Genomic DNA, 21,994 nt, shown 5'->3' on the forward strand with positions numbered 1-21,994 from the left:
GAGATGGCTCAGGCCATCCAACTTGGCTACGATTTCCGTATTAACGGTCGAACGGCCCCTTTTAGCATTCTCTGTCCATAAACGGATTGCGCGCCAAACGTTATTCGGCGGCGCGACATTCCCTGCAAGCACAGTGACTGCTGTGGCGCGAGCGGGCGTACAGGGGCCATCGGCCAGCCGAACGCTTTGGCGCCGGTGGCATGGTACATGAGGGGCCGGAAGCAAGCGTCTAGCGTAGCGTCTCGGGACTTGCAGACTTGCGGCACTTGAGGAGCTTGTGGGGATGTGAATCGAAGGAAATAACATGACGAGCTGCACCGAAAACGAGAAACATAGATTCTAGCCAACAGCGCCCTGTGCTCCCAGGCGAGGCGGCCACCCATCCAAGCCCAACGTCGGTGATCGGACGAGAACCGGCGTATTTGCACCCCTTTCTTACCCCGCTGCCGTTGGCGAGTGACTGCTGCAACGTGTGCTGGCAAGTCAGCTTCGGATCCTCACTTAACTTCCACACACAGTGAATATCTTCCTGGCCACGACAGTTTCCCGCCGCAGTTGACGTCTACCTGCTCCAAGGAATGGCCTTTCGTCGCAGTGGTTGTGTTTCATCTGACAACTTTGCAGGCAACCTAAAATAACGCTTGGAAATGAGCAATTAAAGCACGAGGAGGACTGACTGAAAACGGCCGCATGAAATTATTAAGCTCGGTTTCGATTGCAACAGTTCCAATGAAATACTCACGTACACTAATTGCAGAGGTAGGTAGGAATAAATAAATAAATTCGTTGTTGAATCACTACATTCGGAAAAAAAAAAAATGTACACTGTATTGTTTAATATCATTTCTTTACACTTCAGAACTGTTACTACTTCAAAAACAAGCAATTTAATTTATCCTTACTTACTCCATGTCCAAGCAAGAGAGGCAGAGAGGGGTGAATGTAATGCCTGCAGCAGTTTCAAATGTTTGCACATATAAAACTACTCATAGCGTCACCATAGTCATAAGATATTAATCATTTATGAAATGCCGCAAAATTAATCTGCAGCAAGCTGTGTTGCCATCAGATGGCAATGGCATTGTTTTGACAGTGCTACCTAGTAGTGGTGCAGCCTAAACGAATTAATTACTTCCCCTAAACTTTTCCATCTAGCTTAAATAATGAAGCATTATACTTTCATATGCGTGAAGGAAATATCTCCACATTCTGAATTAAAGAGAACACAAATTTCGTCCGAGCTTTCCAGATCGTGCTCGAGATGAACAGAAAAAAAAAGAAGTGTTACCTTACCTTCAAGTGTCTTCTGTTCCATCAGCGTCCAATGGGGTAAGTTGCAGTTTTTTGCTGATTATTGCCTTTCCTTAAGAGCCTGCTGACGTGATGTTTGTCCCTCGTGTACAACACCCACGAGTGCATACAGCTTCCTTAGAACATCTGATAGTCTGAGCTTGGTCCTTCGGTTGCTCAGCGACAGACAAGGGCGATTGACAATGCTGCCGTATTTCCTAGCACTATGGGCTCCCACGGAGGGAGCAAAGGTAAGAGAAATAATTGATTTTGTGGCTTGCACTGTGGCTGGAAGAAACAGTCATTCAGCAAATCTCATTTGCCGTTTTGACACCGGCCGAGAAAGAGGGCGACTTTCAGGCGGAGAGGGTGGCTCGAAGGCGGTAACCCCGACATGGCCCGCCATCTCCCGGAGGGTGCAGTAACTTAACCCCAGCAACGGCCGGCGCCGCGAGTCGCGATGTCTTCCGCACGAAAAATGCATCGCTTTCTGCAGAAGGCCGTTATTGTGCCTGTCTGCCTGCTAACTCGACGGCCAACAGCGCGTTTCTAAGGAAGCAAGTACATTCACGGCACCATGCTCTTCGCCGAATGCGACAACGTCAAGAGTTCTCGTTCCACTACGATAGCGCGACGCATTACAAATATTCGCCTGTGGCCGAGGAGAAGCATACTTACCTGGCGTAGAGGATACCGTGATCATGAAGGCGGTTCCTCCGGGGTGAGGCTTGTCCATTGCACTTCGGTCGAGCTGACCCCCGCGATTACTCCAAATGCGAGTAACTCGGGCGCATAATTTTTGGTAGTCGGGACTGCGTTCGCGCTGTCCCGGTGCTAATCTCCGTTACAATCAAAGCCTCTCCTCGTGTTGGACGATAAGTACTGACTGTGAGTAATTTACCAGCTTCTCATAACCGATGATGCCTCCACTAGAAGCGACAAAACACACTAGGAAACGGCGTCGAAAGCCAGAGCCAGCGCACTGCTCTTCAACCGCGTGGCACGCGCGCTCGTAATAGCAGCGGCAGCCGCGAGATGGCTCAGGCCATCCAACTTGGCTACGATTTCCGTATTAACGGTCGAACGGCCCCTTTTAGCATTCTCTGTCCATAAACGGATTGCGCGCCAAACGTTATTCGGCGGCGCGACATTCCCTGCAAGCACAGTGACTGCTGTGGCGCGAGCGGGCGTACAGGGGCCATCGGCCAGCCGAACGCTTTGGCGCCGGTGGCATGGTACATGAGGGGCCGGAAGCAAGCGTCTAGCGTAGCGTCTCGGGACTTGCAGACTTGCGGCACTTGAGGAGCTTGTGGGGATGTGAATCGAAGGAAATAACATGACGAGCTGCACCGAAAACGAGAAACATAGATTCTAGCCAACAGCGCCCTGTGCTCCCAGGCGAGGCGGCCACCCATCCAAGCCCAACGTCGGTGATCGGACGAGAACCGGCGTATTTGCACCCCTTTCTTACCCCGCTGCCGTTGGCGAGTGACTGCTGCAACGTGTGCTGGCAAGTCAGCTTCGGATCCTCACTTAACTTCCACACACAGTGAATATCTTCCTGGCCACGACAGTTTCCCGCCGCAGTTGACGTCTACCTGCTCCAAGGAATGGCCTTTCGTCGCAGTGGTTGTGTTTCATCTGACAACTTTGCAGGCAACCTAAAATAACGCTTGGAAATGAGCAATTAAAGCACGAGGAGGACTGACTGAAAACGGCCGCATGAAATTATTAAGCTCGGTTTCGATTGCAACAGTTCCAATGAAATACTCACGTACACTAATTGCAGAGGTAGGTAGGAATAAATAAATAAATTCGTTGTTGAATCACTACATTCGGAAAAAAAAAAATGTACACTGTATTGTTTAATATCATTTCTTTACACTTCAGAACTGTTACTACTTCAAAAACAAGCAATTTAATTTATCCTTACTTACTCCATGTCCAAGCAAAGAGGCAGAGAGGGGTGAATGTAATGCCTGCAGCAGTTTCAAATGTTTGCACATATAAAACTACTCATAGCGTCACCATAGTCATAAGATATTAATCATTTATGAAATGCCGCAAAATTAATCTGCAGCAAGCTGTGTTGCCATCAGATGGCAATGGCATTGTTTTGACAGTGCTACCTAGTAGTGGTGCAGCCTAAACGAATTAATTACTTCCCCTAAACTTTTCCATCTAGCTTAAATAATGAAGCATTATACTTTCATATGCGTGAAGGAAATATCTCCACATTCTGAATTAAAGAGAACACAAATTTCGTCCGAGCTTTCCAGATCGTGCTCGAGATGAACAGAAAAAAAAAGAAGTGTTACCTTACCTTCAAGTGTCTTCTGTTCCATCAGCGTCCAATGGGGTAAGTTGCAGTTTTTTGCTGATTATTGCCTTTCCTTAAGAGCCTGCTGACGTGATGTTTGTCCCTCGTGTACAACACCCACGAGTGCATACAGCTTCCTTAGAACATCTGATAGTCTGAGCTTGGTCCTTCGGTTGCTCAGCGACAGACAAGGGCGATTGACAATGCTGCCGTATTTCCTAGCACTATGGGCTCCCACGGAGGGGAGCAAAGGTAAGAGAAATAATTGATTTTGTGGCTTGCACTGTGGCTGGAAGAAACAGTCATTCAGCAAATCTCATTTGCCGTTTTGACACCGGCCGAGAAAGAGGGCGACTTTCAGGCGGAGAGGGTGGCTCGAAGGCGGTAACCCCGACATGGCCCGCCATCTCCCGGAGGGTGCAGTAACTTAACCCCAGCAACGGCCGGCGCCGCGAGTCGCGATGTCTTCCGCACGAAAAATGCATCGCTTTCTGCAGAAGGCCGTTATTGTGCCTGTCTGCCTGCTAACTCGACGGCCAACAGCGCGTTTCTAAGGAAGCAAGTACATTCACGGCACCATGCTCTTCGCCGAATGCGACAACGTCAAGAGTTCTCGTTCCACTACGATAGCGCGACGCATTACAAATATTCGCCTGTGGCCGAGGAGAAGCATACTTACCTGGCGTAGAGGATACCGTGATCATGAAGGCGGTTCCTCCGGGGTGAGGCTTGTCCATTGCACTTCGGTCGAGCTGACCCCCGCGATTACTCCAAATGCGAGTAACTCGGGCGCATAATTTTTGGTAGTCGGGACTGCGTTCGCGCTGTCCCGGTGCTAATCTCCGTTACAATCAAAGCCTCTCCTCGTGTTGGACGATAAGTACTGACTGTGAGTAATTTACCAGCTTCTCATAACCGATGATGCCTCCACTAGAAGCGACAAAACACACTAGGAAACGGCGTCGAAAGCCAGAGCCAGCGCACTGCTCTTCAACCGCGTGGCACGCGCGCTCGTAATAGCAGCGGCAGCCGCGAGATGGCTCAGGCCATCCAACTTGGCTACGATTTCCGTATTAACGGTCGAACGGCCCCTTTTAGCATTCTCTGTCCATAAACGGATTGCGCGCCAAACGTTATTCGGCGGCGCGACATTCCCTGCAAGCACAGTGACTGCTGTGGCGCGAGCGGGCGTACAGGGGCCATCGGCCAGCCGAACGCTTTGGCGCCGGTGGCATGGTACATGAGGGGCCGGAAGCAAGCGTCTAGCGTAGCGTCTCGGGACTTGCAGACTTGCGGCACTTGAGGAGCTTGTGGGGATGTGAATCGAAGGAAATAACATGACGAGCTGCACCGAAAACGAGAAACATAGATTCTAGCCAACAGCGCCCCTGTGCTCCCAGGCGAGGCGGCCACCCATCCAAGCCCAACGTCGGTGATCGGACGAGAACCGGCGTATTTGCACCCCTTTCTTACCCCGCTGCCGTTGGCGAGTGACTGCTGCAACGTGTGCTGGCAAGTCAGCTTCGGATCCTCACTTAACTTCCACACACAGTGAATATCTTCCTGGCCACGACAGTTTCCCGCCGCAGTTGACGTCTACCTGCTCCAAGGAATGGCCTTTCGTCGCAGTGGTTGTGTTTCATCTGACAACTTTGCAGGCAACCTAAAATAACGCTTGGAAATGAGCAATTAAAGCACGAGGAGGACTGACTGAAAACGGCCGCATGAAATTATTAAGCTCGGTTTCGATTGCAACAGTTCCAATGAAATACTCACGTACACTAATTGCAGAGGTAGGTAGGAATAAATAAATAAATTCGTTGTTGAATCACTACATTCGGAAAAAAAAAAAATGTACACTGTATTGTTTAATATCATTTCTTTACACTTCAGAACTGTTACTACTTCAAAAACAAGCAATTTAATTTATCCTTACTTACTCCATGTCCAAGCAAAGAGGCAGAGAGGGGTGAATGTAATGCCTGCAGCAGTTTCAAATGTTTGCACATATAAAAACTACTCATAGCGTCACCATAGTCATAAGATATTAATCATTTATGAAATGCCGCAAAATTAATCTGCAGCAAGCTGTGTTGCCATCAGATGGCAATGGCATTGTTTTGACAGTGCTACCTAGTAGTGGTGCAGCCTAAACGAATTAATTACTTCCCCTAAACTTTTCCATCTAGCTTAAATAATGAAGCATTATACTTTCATATGCGTGAAGGAAATATCTCCACATTCTGAATTAAAGAGAACACAAATTTCGTCCGAGCTTTCCAGATCGTGCTCGAGATGAACAGAAAAAAAAAGAAGTGTTACCTTACCTTCAAGTGTCTTCTGTTCCATCAGCGTCCAATGGGGTAAGTTGCAGTTTTTTGCTGATTATTGCCTTTCCTTAAGAGCCTGCTGACGTGATGTTTGTCCCTCGTGTACAACACCCACGAGTGCATACAGCTTCCTTAGAACATCTGATAGTCTGAGCTTGGTCCTTCGGTTGCTCAGCGACAGACAAGGGCGATTGACAATGCTGCCGTATTTCCTAGCACTATGGGCTCCCACGGAGGGAGCAAAGGTAAGAGAAATAATTGATTTTGTGGCTTGCACTGTGGCTGGAAGAAACAGTCATTCAGCAAATCTCATTTGCCGTTTTGACACCGGCCGAGAAAGAGGGCGACTTTCAGGCGGAGAGGGTGGCTCGAAGGCGGTAACCCCGACATGGCCCGCCATCTCCCGGAGGGTGCAGTAACTTAACCCCAGCAACGGCCGGCGCCGCGAGTCGCGATGTCTTCCGCACGAAAAATGCATCGCTTTCTGCAGAAGGCCGTTATTGTGCCTGTCTGCCTGCTAACTCGACGGCCAACAGCGCGTTTCTAAGGAAGCAAGTACATTCACGGCACCATGCTCTTCGCCGAATGCGACAACGTCAAGAGTTCTCGTTCCACTACGATAGCGCGACGCATTACAAATATTCGCCTGTGGCCGAGGAGAAGCATACTTACCTGGCGTAGAGGATACCGTGATCATGAAGGCGGTTCCTCCGGGGTGAGGCTTGTCCATTGCACTTCGGTCGAGCTGACCCCCGCGATTACTCCAAATGCGAGTAACTCGGGCGCATAATTTTTGGTAGTCGGGACTGCGTTCGCGCTGTCCCGGTGCTAATCTCCGTTACAATCAAAGCCTCTCCTCGTGTTGGACGATAAGTACTGACTGTGAGTAATTTACCAGCTTCTCATAACCGATGATGCCTCCACTAGAAGCGACAAAACACACTAGGAAACGGCGTCGAAAGCCAGAGCCAGCGCACTGCTCTTCAACCGCGTGGCACGCGCGCTCGTAATAGCAGCGGCAGCCGCGAGATGGCTCAGGCCATCCAACTTGGCTACGATTTCCGTATTAACGGTCGAACGGCCCCTTTTAGCATTCTCTGTCCATAAACGGATTGCGCGCCAAACGTTATTCGGCGGCGCGACATTCCCTGCAAGCACAGTGACTGCTGTGGCGCGAGCGGGCGTACAGGGGCCATCGGCCAGCCGAACGCTTTGGCGCCGGTGGCATGGTACATGAGGGGCCGGAAGCAAGCGTCTAGCGTAGCGTCTCGGGACTTGCAGACTTGCGGCACTTGAGGAGCTTGTGGGGATGTGAATCGAAGGAAATAACATGACGAGCTGCACCGAAAACGAGAAACATAGATTCTAGCCAACAGCGCCCTGTGCTCCCAGGCGAGGCGGCCACCCATCCAAGCCCAACGTCGGTGATCGGACGAGAACCGGCGTATTTGCACCCCTTTCTTACCCCGCTGCCGTTGGCGAGTGACTGCTGCAACGTGTGCTGGCAAGTCAGCTTCGGATCCTCACTTAACTTCCACACACAGTGAATATCTTCCTGGCCACGACAGTTTCCCGCCGCAGTTGACGTCTACCTGCTCCAAGGAATGGCCTTTCGTCGCAGTGGTTGTGTTTCATCTGACAACTTTGCAGGCAACCTAAAATAACGCTTGGAAATGAGCAATTAAAGCACGAGGAGGACTGACTGAAAACGGCCGCATGAAATTATTAAGCTCGGTTTCGATTGCAACAGTTCCAATGAAATACTCACGTACACTAATTGCAGAGGTAGGTAGGAATAAATAAATAAATTCGTTGTTGAATCACTACATTCGGAAAAAAAAAAAATGTACACTGTATTGTTTAATATCATTTCTTTACACTTCAGAACTGTTACTACTTCAAAAACAAGCAATTTAATTTATCCTTACTTACTCCATGTCCAAGCAAAGAGGCAGAGAGGGGTGAATGTAATGCCTGCAGCAGTTTCAAATGTTTGCACATATAAAACTACTCATAGCGTCACCATAGTCATAAGATATTAATCATTTATGAAATGCCGCAAAATTAATCTGCAGCAAGCTGTGTTGCCATCAGATGGCAATGGCATTGTTTTGACAGTGCTACCTAGTAGTGGTGCAGCCTAAACGAATTAATTACTTCCCCTAAACTTTTCCATCTAGCTTAAATAATGAAGCATTATACTTTCATATGCGTGAAGGAAATATCTCCACATTCTGAATTAAAGAGAACACAAATTTCGTCCGAGCTTTCCAGATCGTGCTCGAGATGAACAGAAAAAAAAAGAAGTGTTACCTTACCTTCAAGTGTCTTCTGTTCCATCAGCGTCCAATGGGGTAAGTTGCAGTTTTTTGCTGATTATTGCCTTTCCTTAAGAGCCTGCTGACGTGATGTTTGTCCCTCGTGTACAACACCCACGAGTGCATTACAGCTTCCTTAGAACATCTGATAGTCTGAGCTTGGTCCTTCGGTTGCTCAGCGACAGACAAGGGCGATTGACAATGCTGCCGTATTTCCTAGCACTATGGGCTCCCACGGAGGGAGCAAAGGTAAGAGAAATAATTGATTTTGTGGCTTGCACTGTGGCTGGAAGAAACAGTCATTCAGCAAATCTCATTTGCCGTTTTGACACCGGCCGAGAAAGAGGGCGACTTTCAGGCGGAGAGGGTGGCTCGAAGGCGGTAAACCCCGACATGGCCCGCCATCTCCCGGAGGGTGCAGTAACTTAACCCCAGCAACGGCCGGCGCCGCGAGTCGCGATGTCTTCCGCACGAAAAATGCATCGCTTTCTGCAGAAGGCCGTTATTGTGCCTGTCTGCCTGCTAACTCGACGGCCAACAGCGCGTTTCTAAGGAAGCAAGTACATTCACGGCACCATGCTCTTCGCCGAATGCGACAACGTCAAGAGTTCTCGTTCCACTACGATAGCGCGACGCATTACAAATATTCGCCTGTGGCCGAGGAGAAGCATACTTACCTGGCGTAGAGGATACCGTGATCATGAAGGCGGTTCCTCCGGGGTGAGGCTTGTCCATTGCACTTCGGTCGAGCTGACCCCCGCGATTACTCCAAATGCGAGTAACTCGGGCGCATAATTTTTGGTAGTCGGGACTGCGTTCGCGCTGTCCCGGTGCTAATCTCCGTTACAATCAAAGCCTCTCCTCGTGTTGGACGATAAGTACTGACTGTGAGTAATTTACCAGCTTCTCATAACCGATGATGCCTCCACTAGAAGCGACAAAACACACTAGGAAACGGCGTCGAAAGCCAGAGCCAGCGCACTGCTCTTCAACCGCGTGGCACGCGCGCTCGTAATAGCAGCGGCAGCCGCGAGATGGCTCAGGCCATCCAACTTGGCTACGATTTCCGTATTAACGGTCGAACGGCCCCTTTTAGCATTCTCTGTCCATAAACGGATTGCGCGCCAAACGTTATTCGGCGGCGCGACATTCCCTGCAAGCACAGTGACTGCTGTGGCGCGAGCGGGCGTACAGGGGCCATCGGCCAGGCCGAACGCTTTGGCGCCGGTGGCATGGTACATGAGGGGCCGGAAGCAAGCGTCTAGCGTAGCGTCTCGGGACTTGCAGACTTGCGGCACTTGAGGAGCTTGTGGGGATGTGAATCGAAGGAAATAACATGACGAGCTGCACCGAAAACGAGAAACATAGATTCTAGCCAACAGCGCCCTGTGCTCCCAGGCGAGGCGGCCACCCATCCAAGCCCAACGTCGGTGATCGGACGAGAACCGGCGTATTTGCACCCCTTTCTTACCCCCGCTGCCGTTGGCGAGTGACTGCTGCAACGTGTGCTGGCAAGTCAGCTTCGGATCCTCACTTAACTTCCACACACAGTGAATATCTTCCTGGCCACGACAGTTTCCCGCCGCAGTTGACGTCTACCTGCTCCAAGGAATGGCCTTTCGTCGCAGTGGTTGTGTTTCATCTGACAACTTTGCAGGCAACCTAAAATAACGCTTGGAAATGAGCAATTAAAGCACGAGGAGGACTGACTGAAAACGGCCGCATGAAATTATTAAGCTCGGTTTCGATTGCAACAGTTCCAATGAAATACTCACGTACACTAATTGCAGAGGTAGGTAGGAATAAATAAATAAATTCGTTGTTGAATCACTACATTCGGAAAAAAAAAAATGTACACTGTATTGTTTAATATCATTTCTTTACACTTCAGAACTGTTACTACTTCAAAAACAAGCAATTTAATTTATCCTTACTTACTCCATGTCCAAGCAAAGAGGCAGAGAGGGGTGAATGTAATGCCTGCAGCAGTTTCAAATGTTTGCACATATAAAACTACTCATAGCGTCACCATAGTCATAAGATATTAATCATTTATGAAATGCCGCAAAATTAATCTGCAGCAAGCTGTGTTGCCATCAGATGGCAATGGCATTGTTTTGACAGTGCTACCTAGTAGTGGTGCAGCCTAAACGAATTAATTACTTCCCCTAAACTTTTCCATCTAGCTTAAATAATGAAGCATTATACTTTCATATGCGTGAAGGAAATATCTCCACATTCTGAATTAAAGAGAACACAAATTTCGTCCGAGCTTTCCAGATCGTGCTCGAGATGAACAGAAAAAAAAAGAAGTGTTACCTTACCTTCAAGTGTCTTCTGTTCCATCAGCGTCCAATGGGGTAAGTTGCAGTTTTTTGCTGATTATTGCCTTTCCTTAAGAGCCTGCTGACGTGATGTTTGTCCCTCGTGTACAACACCCACGAGTGCATACAGCTTCCTTAGAACATCTGATAGTCTGAGCTTGGTCCTTCGGTTGCTCAGCGACAGACAAGGGCGATTGACAATGCTGCCGTATTTCCTAGCACTATGGGCTCCCACGGAGGGAGCAAAGGTAAGAGAAATAATTGATTTTGTGGCTTGCACTGTGGCTGGAAGAAACAGTCATTCAGCAAATCTCATTTGCCGTTTTGACACCGGCCGAGAAAGAGGGCGACTTTCAGGCGGAGAGGGTGGCTCGAAGGCGGTAACCCCGACATGGCCCGCCATCTCCCGGAGGGTGCAGTAACTTAACCCCAGCAACGGCCGGCGCCGCGAGTCGCGATGTCTTCCGCACGAAAAATGCATCGCTTTCTGCAGAAGGCCGTTATTGTGCCTGTCTGCCTGCTAACTCGACGGCCAACAGCGCGTTTCTAAGGAAGCAAGTACATTCACGGCACCATGCTCTTCGCCGAATGCGACAACGTCAAGAGTTCTCGTTCCACTACGATAGCGCGACGCATTACAAATATTCGCCTGTGGCCGAGGAGAAGCATACTTACCTGGCGTAGAGGATACCGTGATCATGAAGGCGGTTCCTCCGGGGTGAGGCTTGTCCATTGCACTTCGGTCGAGCTGACCCCCGCGATTACTCCAAATGCGAGTAACTCGGGCGCATAATTTTTGGTAGTCGGGACTGCGTTCGCGCTGTCCCGGTGCTAATCTCCGTTACAATCAAAGCCTCTCCTCGTGTTGGACGATAAGTACTGACTGTGAGTAATTTACCAGCTTCTCATAACCGATGATGCCTCCACTAGAAGCGACAAAACACACTAGGAAACGGCCGTCGAAAGCCAGAGCCAGCGCACTGCTCTTCAACCGCGTGGCACGCGCGCTCGTAATAGCAGCGGCAGCCGCGAGATGGCTCAGGCCATCCAACTTGGCTACGATTTCCGTATTAACGGTCGAACGGCCCCTTTTAGCATTCTCTGTCCATAAACGGATTGCGCGCCAAACGTTATTCGGCGGCGCGACATTCCCTGCAAGCACAGTGACTGCTGTGGCGCGAGCGGGCGTACAGGGGCCATCGGCCAGCCGAACGCTTTGGCGCCGGTGGCATGGTACATGAGGGGCCGGAAGCAAGCGTCTAGCGTAGCGTCTCGGGACTTGCAGACTTGCGGCACTTGAGGAGCTTGTGGGGATGTGAATCGAAGGAAATAACATGACGAGCTGCACCGAAAACGAGAAACATAGATTCTAGCCAACAGCGCCCTGTGCTCCCAGGCGAGGCGGCCACCCATCCAAGCCCAACGTCGGTGATCGGACGAGAACCGGCGTATTTGCACCCCTTTCTTACCCCGCTGCCGTTGGCGAGTGACTGCTGCATACGTGTGCTGGCAAGTCAGCTTCGGATCCTCACTTAACTTCCACACACAGTGAATATCTTCCTGGCCACGACAGTTTCCCGCCGCAGTTGACGTCTACCTGCTCCAAGGAATGGCCTTTCGTCGCAGTGGTTGTGTTTCATCTGACAACTTTGCAGGCAACCTAAAATAACGCTTGGAAATGAGCAATTAAAGCACGAGGAGGACTGACTGAAAACGGCCGCATGAAATTATTAAGCTCGGTTTCGATTGCAACAGTTCCAATGAAATACTCACGTACACTAATTGCAGAGGTAGGTAGGAATAAATAAATAAATTCGTTGTTGAATCACTACATTCGGAAAAAAAAAAATGTACACTGTATTGTTTAATATCATTTCTTTACACTTCAGAACTGTTACTACTTCAAAAACAAGCAATTTAATTTATCCTTACTTACTCCATGTCCAAGCAAAGAGGCAGAGAGGGGTGAATGTAATGCCTGCAGCAGTTTCAAATGTTTGCACATATAAAACTACTCATAGCGTCACCATAGTCATAAGATATTAATCATTTATGAAATGCCGCAAAATTAATCTGCAGCAAGCTGTGTTGCCATCAGATGGCAATGGCATTGTTTTGACAGTGCTACCTAGTAGTGGTGCAGCCTAAACGAATTAATTACTTCCCCTAAACTTTTCCATCTAGCTTAAATAATGAAGCATTATACTTTCATATGCGTGAAGGAAATATCTCCACATTCTGAATTAAAGAGAACACAAATTTCGTCCGAGCTTTCCAGATCGTGCTCGAGATGAACAGAAAAAAAAAGAAGTGTTACCTTACCTTCAAGTGTCTTCTGTTCCATCAGCGTCCAATGGGGTAAGTTGCAGTTTTTTGCTGATTATTGCCTTTCCTTAAGAGCCTGCTGACGTGATGTTTGTCCCTCGTGTACAACACCCACGAGTGCATACAGCTTCCTTAGAACATCTGATAGTCTGAGCTTGGTCCTTCGGTTGCTCAGCGACAGACAAGGGCGATTGACAATGCTGCCGTATTTCCTAGCACTATGGGCTCCCACGGAGGGAGCAAAGGTAAGAGAAATAATTGATTTTGTGGCTTGCACTGTGGCTGGAAGAAACAGTCATTCAGCAAATCTCATTTGCCGTTTTGACACCGGCCGAGAAAGAGGGCGACTTTCAGGCGGAGAGGGTGGCTCGAAGGCGGTAACCCCGACATGGCCCGCCATCTCCCGGAGGGTGCAGTAACTTAACCCCAGCAACGGCCGGCGCCGCGAGTCGCGATGTCTTCCGCACGAAAAATGCATCGCTTTCTGCAGAAGGCCGTTATTGTGCCTGTCTGCCTGCTAACTCGACGGCCAACAGCGCGTTTCTAAGGAAGCAAGTACATTCACGGCACCATGCTCTTCGCCGAATGCGACAACGTCAAGAGTTCTCGTTCCACTACGATAGCGCGACGCATTACAAATATTCGCCTGTGGCCGAGGAGAAGCATACTTACCTGGCGTAGAGGATACCGTGATCATGAAGGCGGTTCCTCCGGGGTGAGGCTTGTCCATTGCACTTCGGTCGAGCTGACCCCCGCGATTACTCCAAATGCGAGTAACTCGGGCGCATAATTTTTGGTAGTCGGGACTGCGTTCGCGCTGTCCCGGTGCTAATCTCCGTTACAATCAAAGCCTCTCCTCGTGTTGGACGATAAGTACTGACTGTGAGTAATTTACCAGCTTCTCATAACCGATGATGCCTCCACTAGAAGCGACAAAACACACTAGGAAACGGCGTCGAAAGCCAGAGCCAGCGCACTGCTCTTCAACCGCGTGGCACGCGCGCTCGTAATAGCAGCGGCAGCCGCGAGATGGCTCAGGCCATCCAACTTGGCTACGATTTCCGTATTAACGGTCGAACGGCCCCTTTTAGCATTCTCTGTCCATAAACGGATTGCGCGCCAAACGTTATTCGGCGGCGCGACATTCCCTGCAAGCACAGTGACTGCTGTGGCGCGAGCGGGCGTACAGGGGCCATCGGCCAGCCGAACGCTTTGGCGCCGGTGGCATGGTACATGAGGGGCCGGAAGCAAGCGTCTAGCGTAGCGTCTCGGGACTTGCAGACTTGCGGCACTTGAGGAGCTTGTGGGGATGTGAATCGAAGGAAATAACATGACGAGCTGCACCGAAAACGAGAAACATAGATTCTAGCCAACAGCGCCCTGTGCTCCCAGGCGAGGCGGCCACCCATCCAAGCCCAACGTCGGTGATCGGACGAGAACCGGCGTATTTGCACCCCTTTCTTACCCCCGCTGCCGTTGGCGAGTGACTGCTGCAACGTGTGCTGGCAAGTCAGCTTCGGATCCTCACTTAACTTCCACACACAGTGAATATCTTCCTGGCCACGACAGTTTCCCGCCGCAGTTGACGTCTACCTGCTCCAAGGAATGGCCTTTCGTCGCAGTGGTTGTGTTTCATCTGACAACTTTGCAGGCAACCTAAAATAACGCTTGGAAATGAGCAATTAAAGCACGAGGAGGACTGACTGAAAACGGCCGCATGAAATTATTAAGCTCGGTTTCGATTGCAACAGTTCCAATGAAATACTCACGTACACTAATTGCAGAGGTAGGTAGGAATAAATAAATAAATTCGTTGTTGAATCACTACATTCGGAAAAAAAAAAAATGTACACTGTATTGTTTAATATCATTTCTTTACACTTCAGAACTGTTACTACTTCAAAAACAAGCAATTTAATTTATCCTTACTTACTCCATGTCCAAGCAAAGAGGCAGAGAGGGGTGAATGTAATGCCTGCAGCAGTTTCAAATGTTTGCACATATAAAACTACTCATAGCGTCACCATAGTCATAAGATATTAATCATTTATGAAATGCCGCAAAATTAATCTGCAGCAAGCTGTGTTGCCATCAGATGGCAATGGCATTGTTTTGACAGTGCTACCTAGTAGTGGTGCAGCCTAAACGAATTAATTACTTCCCCTAAACTTTTCCATCTAGCTTAAATAATGAAGCATTATACTTTCATATGCGTGAAGGAAATATCTCCACATTCTGAATTAAAGAGAACACAAATTTCGTCCGAGCTTTCCAGATCGTGCTCGAGATGAACAGAAAAAAAAAGAAGTGTTACCTTACCTTCAAGTGTCTTCTGTTCCATCAGCGTCCAATGGGGTAAGTTGCAGTTTTTTGCTGATTATTGCCTTTCCTTAAGAGCCTGCTGACGTGATGTTTGTCCCTCGTGTACAACACCCACGAGTGCATACAGCTTCCTTAGAACATCTGATAGTCTGAGCTTGGTCCTTCGGTTGCTCAGCGACAGACAAGGGCGATTGACAATGCTGCCGTATTTCCTAGCACTATGGGCTCCCACGGAGGGAGCAAAGGTAAGAGAAATAATTGATTTTGTGGCTTGCACTGTGGCTGGAAGAAACAGTCATTCAGCAAATCTCATTTGCCGTTTTGACACCGGCCGAGAAAGAGGGCGACTTTCAGGCGGAGAGGGTGGCTCGAAGGCGGTAACCCCGACATGGCCCGCCATCTCCCGGAGGGTGCAGTAACTTAACCCCAGCAACGGCCGGCGCCGCGAGTCGCGATGTCTTCCGCACGAAAAATGCATCGCTTTCTGCAGAAGGCCGTTATTGTGCCTGTCTGCCTGCTAACTCGACGGCCAACAGCGCGTTTCTAAGGAAGCAAGTACATTCACGGCACCATGCTCTTCGCCGAATGCGACAACGTCAAGAGTTCTCGTTCCACTACGATAGCGCGACGCATTACAAATATTCGCCTGTGGCCGAGGAGAAGCATACTTACCTGGCGTAGAGGATACCGTGATCATGAAGGCGGTTCCTCCGGGGTGAGGCTTGTCCATTGCACTTCGGTCGAGCTGACCCCCGCGATTACTCCAAATGCGAGTAACTCGGGCGCATAATTTTTGGTAGTCGGGACTGCGTTCGCGCTGTCCCGGTGCTAATCTCCGTTACAATCAAAGCCTCTCCTCGTGTTGGACGATAAGTACTGACTGTGAGTAATTTACCAGCTTCTCATAACCGATGATGCCTCCACTAGAAGCGACAAAACACACTAGGAAACGGCGTCGAAAGCCAGAGCCAGCGCACTGCTCTTCAACCGCGTGGCACGCGCGCTCGTAATAGCAGCGGCAGCCGCGAGATGGCTCAGGCCATCCAACTTGGCTACGATTTCCGTATTAACGGTCGAACGGCCCCTTTTAGCATTCTCTGTCCATAAACGGATTGCGCGCCAAACGTTATTCGGCGGCGCGACATTCCCTGCAAGCACAGTGACTGCTGTGGCGCGAGCGGGCGTACAGGGGCCATCGGCCAGCCGAACGCTTTGGCGCCGGTGGCATGGTACATGAGGGGCCGGAAGCAAGCGTCTAGCGTAGCGTCTCGGGACTTGCAGACTTGCGGCACTTGAGGAGCTTGTGGGGATGTGAATCGAAGGAAATAACATGACGAGCTGCACCGAAAACGAGAAACATAGATTCTAGCCAACAGCGCCCTGTGCTCCCAGGCGAGGCGGCCACCCATCCAAGCCCAACGTCGGTGATCGGACGAGAACCGGCGTATTTGCACCCCTTTCTTACCCCGCTGCCGTTGGCGAGTGACTGCTGCAACGTGTGCTGGCAAGTCAGCTTCGGATCCTCACTTAACTTCCACACACAGTGAATATCTTCCTGGCCACGACAGTTTCCCGCCGCAGTTGACGTCTACCTGCTCCAAGGAATGGCCTTTCGTCGCAGTGGTTGTGTTTCATCTGACAACTTTGCAGGCAACCTAAAATAACGCTTGGAAATGAGCAATTAAAGCACGAGGAGGACTGACTGAAAACGGCCGCATGAAATTATTAAGCTCGGTTTCGATTGCAACAGTTCCAATGAAATACTCACGTACACTAATTGCAGAGGTAGGTAGGAATAAATAAATAAATTCGTTGTTGAATCACTACATTCGGAAAAAAAAAAAATGTACACTGTATTGTTTAATATCATTTCTTTACACTTCAGAACTGTTACTACTTCAAAAACAAGCAATTTAATTTATCCTTACTTACTCCATGTCCAAGCAAAGAGGCAGAGAGGGGTGAATGTAATGCCTGCAGCAGTTTCAAATGTTTTGCACATATAAAACTACTCATAGCGTCACCATAGTCATAAGATATTAATCATTTATGAAATGCCGCAAAATTAATCTGCAGCAAGCTGTGTTGCCATCAGATGGCAATGGCATTGTTTTGACAGTGCTACCTAGTAGTGGTGCAGCCTAAACGAATTAATTACTTCCCCTAAACTTTTCCATCTAGCTTAAATAATGAAGCATTATACTTTCATATGCGTGAAGGAAATATCTCCACATTCTGAATTAAAGAGAACACAAATTTCGTCCGAGCTTTCCAGATCGTGCTCGAGATGAACAGAAAAAAAAAGAAGTGTTACCTTACCTTCAAGTGTCTTCTGTTCCATCAGCGTCCAATGGGGTAAGTTGCAGTTTTTTGCTGATTATTGCCTTTCCTTAAGAGCCTGCTGACGTGATGTTTGTCCCTCGTGTACAACACCCACGAGTGCATACAGCTTCCTTAGAACATCTGATAGTCTGAGCTTGGTCCTTCGGTTGCTCAGCGACAGACAAGGGCGATTGACAATGCTGCCGTATTTCCTAGCACTATGGGCTCCCACGGAGGGAGCAAAGGTAAGAGAAATAATTGATTTTGTGGCTTGCACTGTGGCTGGAAGAAACAGTCATTCAGCAAATCTCATTTGCCGTTTTGACACCGGCCGAGAAAGAGGGCGACTTTCAGGCGGAGAGGGTGGCTCGAAGGCGGTAACCCCGACATGGCCCGCCATCTCCCGGAGGGTGCAGTAACTTAACCCCAGCAACGGCCGGCGCCGCGAGTCGCGATGTCTTCCGCACGAAAAATGCATCGCTTTCTGCAGAAGGCCGTTATTGTGCCTGTCTGCCTGCTAACTCGACGGCCAACAGCGCGTTTCTAAGGAAGCAAGTACATTCACGGCACCATGCTCTTCGCCGAATGCGACAACGTCAAGAGTTCTCGTTCCACTACGATAGCGCGACGCATTACAAATATTCGCCTGTGGCCGAGGAGAAGCATACTTACCTGGCGTAGAGGATACCGTGATCATGAAGGCGGTTCCTCCGGGGTGAGGCTTGTCCATTGCACTTCGGTCGAGCTGACCCCCGCGATTACTCCAAATGCGAGTAACTCGGGGCGCATAATTTTTGGTAGTCGGGACTGCGTTCGCGCTGTCCCGGTGCTAATCTCCGTTACAATCAAAGCCTCTCCTCGTGTTGGACGATAAGTACTGACTGTGAGTAATTTACCAGCTTCTCATAACCGATGATGCCTCCACTAGAAGCGACAAAACACACTAGGAAACGGCGTCGAAAGCCAGAGCCAGCGCACTGCTCTTCAACCGCGTGGCACGCGCGCTCGTAATAGCAGCGGCAGCCGCGAGATGGCTCAGGCCATCCAACTTGGCTACGATTTCCGTATTAACGGTCGAACGGCCCCTTTTAGCATTCTCTGTCCATAAACGGATTGCGCGCCAAACGTTATTCGGCGGCGCGACATTCCCTGCAAGCACAGTGACTGCTGTGGCGCGAGCGGGCGTACAGGGGCCATCGGCCAGCCGAACGCTTTGGCGCCGGTGGCATGGTACATGAGGGGCCGGAAGCAAGCGTCTAGCGTAGCGTCTCGGGACTTGCAGACTTGCGGCACTTGAGGAGCTTGTGGGGATGTGAATCGAAGGAAATAACATGACGAGCTGCACCGAAAACGAGAAACATAGATTCTAGCCAACAGCGCCCTGTGCTCCCAGGCGAGGCGGCCACCCATCCAAGCCCAACGTCGGTGATCGGACGAGAACCGGCGTATTTGCACCCCTTTCTTACCCCGCTGCCGTTGGCGAGTGACTGCTGCAACGTGTGCTGGCAAGTCAGCTTCGGATCCTCACTTAACTTCCACACACAGTGAATATCTTCCTGGCCACGACAGTTTCCCGCCGCAGTTGACGTCTACCTGCTCCAAGGAATGGCCTTTCGTCGCAGTGGTTGTGTTTCATCTGACAACTTTGCAGGCAACCTAAAATAACGCTTGGAAATGAGCAATTAAAGCACGAGGAGGACTGACTGAAAACGGCCGCATGAAATTATTAAGCTCGGTTTCGATTGCAACAGTTCCAATGAAATACTCACGTACACTAATTGCAGAGGTAGGTAGGAATAAATAAATAAATTCGTTGTTGAATCACTACATTCGGAAAAAAAAAAAATGTACACTGTATTGTTTAATATCATTTCTTTACACTTCAGAACTGTTACTACTTCAAAAACAAGCAATTTAATTTATCCTTACTTACTCCATGTCCAAGCAAAGAGGCAGAGAGGGGTGAATGTAATGCCTGCAGCAGTTTCAAATGTTTGCACATATAAAACTACTCATAGCGTCACCATAGTCATAAGATATTAATCATTTATGAAATGCCGCAAAATTAATCTGCAGCAAGCTGTGTTGCCATCAGATGGCAATGGCATTGTTTTGACAGTGCTACCTAGTAGTGGTGCAGCCTAAACGAATTAATTACTTCCCCTAAACTTTTCCATCTAGCTTAAATAATGAAGCATTATACTTTCATATGCGTGAAGGAAATATCTCCACATTCTGAATTAAAGAGAACACAAATTTCGTCCGAGCTTTCCAGATCGTGCTCGAGATGAACAGAAAAAAAAAGAAGTGTTACCTTACCTTCAAGTGTCTTCTGTTCCATCAGCGTCCAATGGGGTAAGTTGCAGTTTTTTGCTGATTATTGCCTTTCCTTAAGAGCCTGCTGACGTGATGTTTGTCCCTCGTGTACAACACCCACGAGTGCATACAGCTTCCTTAGAACATCTGATAGTCTGAGCTTGGTCCTTCGGTTGCTCAGCGACAGACAAGGGCGATTGACAATGCTGCCGTATTTCCTAGCACTATGGGCTCCCACGGAGGGAGCAAAGGTAAGAGAAATAATTGATTTTGTGGCTTGCACTGTGGCTGGAAGAAACAGTCATTCAGCAAATCTCATTTGCCGTTTTGACACCGGCCGAGAAAGAGGGCGACTTTCAGGCGGAGAGGGTGGCTCGAAGGCGGTAACCCCGACATGGCCCGCCATCTCCCGGAGGGTGCAGTAACTTAACCCCAGCAACGGCCGGCGCCGCGAGTCGCGATGTCTTCCGCACGAAAAATGCATCGCTTTCTGCAGAAGGCCGTTATTGTGCCTGTCTGCCTGCTAACTCGACGGCCAACAGCGCGTTTCTAAGGAAGCAAGTACATTCACGGCACCATGCTCTTCGCCGAATGCGACAACGTCAAGAGTTCTCGTTCCACTACGATAGCGCGACGCATTACAAATATTCGCCTGTGGCCGAGGAGAAGCATACTTACCTGGCGTAGAGGATACCGTGATCATGAAGGCGGTTCCTCCGGGGTGAGGCTTGTCCATTGCACTTCGGTCGAGCTGACCCCCGCGATTACTCCAAATGCGAGTAACTCGGGCGCATAATTTTTGGTAGTCGGGACTTGCGTTCGCGCTGTCCCGGTGCTAATCTCCGTTACAATCAAAGCCTCTCCTCGTGTTGGACGATAAGTACTGACTGTGAGTAATTTACCAGCTTCTCATAACCGATGATGCCTCCACTAGAAGCGACAAAACACACTAGGAAACGGCGTCGAAAGCCAGAGCCAGCGCACTGCTCTTCAACCGCGTGGCACGCGCGCTCGTAATAGCAGCGGCAGCCGCGAGATGGCTCAGGCCATCCAACTTGGCTACGATTTCCGTATTAACGGTCGAACGGCCCCTTTTAGCATTCTCTGTCCATAAACGGATTGCGCGCCAAACGTTATTCGGCGGCGCGACATTCCCTGCAAGCACAGTGACTGCTGTGGCGCGAGCGGGCGTACAGGGGCCATCGGCCAGCCGAACGCTTTGGCGCCGGTGGCATGGTACATGAGGGGCCGGAAGCAAGCGTCTAGCGTAGCGTCTCGGGACTTGCAGACTTGCGGCACTTGAGGAGCTTGTGGGGATGTGAATCGAAGGAAATAACATGACGAGCTGCACCGAAAACGAGAAACATAGATTCTAGCCAACAGCGCCCTGTGCTCCCAGGCGAGGCGGCCACCCATCCAAGCCCAACGTCGGTGATCGGACGAGAACCGGCGTATTTGCACCCCTTTCTTACCCCGCTGCCGTTGGCGAGTGACTGCTGCAACGTGTGCTGGCAAGTCAGCTTCGGATCCTCACTTAACTTCCACACACAGTGAATATCTTCCTGCCACGACAGTTTCCCGCCGCAGTTGACGTCTACCTGCTCCAAGGAATGGCCTTTCGTCGCAGTGGTTGTGTTTCATCTGACAACTTTGCAGGCAACCTAAAATAACGCTTGGAAATGAGCAATTAAAGCACGAGGAGGACTGACTGAAAACGGCCGCATGAAATTATTAAGCTCGGTTTCGATTGCAACAGTTCCAATGAAATACTCACGTACACTAATTGCAGAGGTAGGTAGGAATAAATAAATAAATTCGTTGTTGAATCACTACATTCGGAAAAAAAAAAAATGTACACTGTATTGTTTAATATCATTTCTTTACACTTCAGAACTGTTACTACTTCAAAAACAAGCAATTTAATTTATCCTTACTTACTCCATGTCCAAGCAAAGAGGCAGAGAGGGGTGAATGTAATGCCTGCAGCAGTTTCAAATGTTTGCACATATAAAACTACTCATAGCGTCACCATAGTCATAAGATATTAATCATTTATGAAATGCCGCAAAATTAATCTGCAGCAAGCTGTGTTGCCATCAGATGGCAATGGCATTGTTTGACAGTGCT

General features: G+C 49.4%; 9 non-coding genes across 9 annotated transcripts; all 9 read left to right on the forward strand.

The window, feature by feature from the left end:
* The first annotated feature begins 1,960 nt into the window (after positions 1-1,960).
* Positions 1,961-2,122, forward strand: LOC124745803. Its single transcript, XR_007011143.1, has one exon. It is a non-coding gene; the product is annotated as a U1 spliceosomal RNA (small nuclear RNA).
* A 2,159-nt stretch (positions 2,123-4,281) lies between these two features.
* Positions 4,282-4,443, forward strand: LOC124745804. The gene has a single exon (XR_007011144.1). It is a non-coding gene; the product is annotated as a U1 spliceosomal RNA (small nuclear RNA).
* Positions 4,444-6,604: 2,161 nt separating this feature from the next.
* On the forward strand, positions 6,605-6,766 carry LOC124745805. The gene has a single exon (XR_007011145.1). It is a non-coding gene; the product is annotated as a U1 spliceosomal RNA (small nuclear RNA).
* Positions 6,767-8,927: 2,161 nt separating this feature from the next.
* Positions 8,928-9,089, forward strand: LOC124745806. The gene has a single exon (XR_007011146.1). It is a non-coding gene; the product is annotated as a U1 spliceosomal RNA (small nuclear RNA).
* A 2,160-nt stretch (positions 9,090-11,249) lies between these two features.
* On the forward strand, positions 11,250-11,411 carry LOC124745807. The gene has a single exon (XR_007011147.1). It is a non-coding gene; the product is annotated as a U1 spliceosomal RNA (small nuclear RNA).
* A 2,160-nt stretch (positions 11,412-13,571) lies between these two features.
* Positions 13,572-13,733, forward strand: LOC124745808. Its single transcript, XR_007011148.1, has one exon. It is a non-coding gene; the product is annotated as a U1 spliceosomal RNA (small nuclear RNA).
* A 2,160-nt stretch (positions 13,734-15,893) lies between these two features.
* Positions 15,894-16,055, forward strand: LOC124745809. The gene has a single exon (XR_007011149.1). It is a non-coding gene; the product is annotated as a U1 spliceosomal RNA (small nuclear RNA).
* Positions 16,056-18,215: 2,160 nt separating this feature from the next.
* LOC124745814 lies at positions 18,216-18,378 on the forward strand. Its single transcript, XR_007011153.1, has one exon. It is a non-coding gene; the product is annotated as a U1 spliceosomal RNA (small nuclear RNA).
* Positions 18,379-20,537: 2,159 nt separating this feature from the next.
* On the forward strand, positions 20,538-20,701 carry LOC124745812. Its single transcript, XR_007011151.1, has one exon. It is a non-coding gene; the product is annotated as a U1 spliceosomal RNA (small nuclear RNA).
* Positions 20,702-21,994: the final 1,293 nt, after the last annotated feature.

Source organism: Schistocerca piceifrons, unplaced genomic scaffold (assembly GCF_021461385.2).
Source record: "Schistocerca piceifrons isolate TAMUIC-IGC-003096 unplaced genomic scaffold, iqSchPice1.1 HiC_scaffold_334, whole genome shotgun sequence".
NCBI classification, from domain to species: domain Eukaryota; kingdom Metazoa; phylum Arthropoda; class Insecta; order Orthoptera; family Acrididae; genus Schistocerca; species Schistocerca piceifrons.